Source organism: Sinocyclocheilus grahami, unplaced genomic scaffold (genome assembly GCF_001515645.1).
Source record: "Sinocyclocheilus grahami isolate Dianchi unplaced genomic scaffold, SAMN03320097.WGS_v1.1 scaffold1779.1, whole genome shotgun sequence".
NCBI lineage: Eukaryota > Metazoa > Chordata > Actinopteri > Cypriniformes > Cyprinidae > Sinocyclocheilus > Sinocyclocheilus grahami.
Window position 1 is genome coordinate 45,341 of NW_015506958.1, and position 1,879 is coordinate 47,219.

At 34.2% G+C, this 1,879-nt stretch overlaps 1 protein-coding gene across 1 annotated transcript in view; it reads right to left on the bottom strand.

Annotated features, from left to right (window-relative positions):
* LOC107572592 (receptor-type tyrosine-protein phosphatase O-like) overlaps nucleotides 1–1,879 on the bottom strand; it is a 43,602-nt gene that overhangs the window by 21,156 nt on the left and 20,567 nt on the right.

Consider the following 1,879-nt stretch of genomic DNA (forward strand, 5'->3'; position numbering starts at 1 on the left):
TCTTCCCGTTTCTCACGCCTCAGTGTCTCTGGAATCAGGCCGCACAGACACACACACACACACAGACACACACACACACACACGTCTGGTCAGCTATACTTGTAGGGACTCTCCATAGGCGTAATGCTTTTTCTACTGTACAAACTGTATTTTCTATCACCCTACACCTAACCCTACCCCTTACAGGAAACTTTCTGCATTCTTTTTCTACTGTACAAACTGTATTTTCTATCACCCTACACCTAACCCTACCCCTCACAGGAAACTTTCTGCATTATTACTTTCTCAAAAAAACTCATTCTGTAAGATTTATAAGCTTGTTTCCTCATAGGGACCTAAAAAATGTCCCCACAAGGTCACAATTGACTGATATTACTATCCTTGTGGGGACATTTGGTCCCCATAACGTGATGAATACCAGGTACACTCTCACTTACACACATACACTTACACACACACACACACACACACACACACACACACTCGTACTGAGGTAGAAGGTGAATCCGGTGTCGGCTGAACTCTCTCGGGCCTCGCAGTCTCCAGACGAACTGAGTGTTGTGACGTGAACGCCATACGTTCCTGCTTCTGAGAGCTCGGTGAAGAACTCGTGTGTGTTCTCATCCACCGTCGCCGTTTCTGTGGAGTTTCCTGCTCAAACAACGAAGACAAGAACAGAGGAATAGATTTACAAAGGGTTTAACACCTATTTTTATTTATTATTTTATTTATAAATGTTTGAGTTACTAATTATTACAGCCTATTTTACATCAACGCTGGCTGTTTTGGTGGAGTTTCCTGCTCAAAGAACAAGGAAAAGAACATAGAACATGCTTATTTTTATTACTGCCTATTTTAATTTATTTATTATTTATGAATTAATTAATTTGTTATGGTTTAATTGTCATATATTAATTATTATTGCCTATTTATATATTTTTTTTATTTATTAATTTTAAAAGTTTTATTTTTATTCATTAATTATTACAGCCTTTTTTTAAATGTATTTGTTATTTTCATTTATAACAGTTTAATTGTGATGTATTAATTATTACTGCCTATTTTAATTAATTATTGAGAATTTATTTATGAAGTTTTATTTTTATTTATTCATTATTACTGCCATTTTTATTATTTTTCTTTGTTTATTAATTTATAACTGTTTTATTTTAATTTATTAATTTAAGCCTATTTTTCTTTGTTTATAATTTAATTATTAATTTTAGTTCATAATTGCTTTATTTTTATTAATTAATGATTACTGCTTATTTTAAATTTATTTATTAATCTATTTATAATTTTTTTTTTATTAATCATTACTAAAGCATATCTTTATTAATTATGTTTATTTATTGATTCAGCATGAGCAGTTTTTAATCTAAATTAGATTGTATAATTTCGAAATCTGAAGCAAAAACAGAATGGTCTGACTTTATTTTTGTGAAACTATACTACATAAAACATCTGAATGAAACAGCAGACGAGCTGAACGAGACGCAGATGCACTCTCTGACAGCAGGTGGCGCTCATGAACAGCAATTATACAGTGTTTCCTTGGTTACCGCTGTAAACAAAGCAGAGCTGTGCTTATGAACAGCAATGTTCAGCAATGTTACGATGTTCAATGTTACGAACAGCAGATTGATGAAGAATGGCGCCGATGATGATGGCGGCCTCCGTGGCCTGCTCTGCAGTTGTTTTTGTGCTTTTGTTAGTTTGTCCTGTTTTTAGTTATATCCTGCAATCAGTTTCACCAGAGATGAATTGCTGGACATTCGGCACTACACATCACCCGATATATTACCGGTTTTCGACTATTCTGATGTTTTGCTGGACATAGTAGTTGGCAGAGCAGCTGCGCTGATCAAGCGCTTCAGGA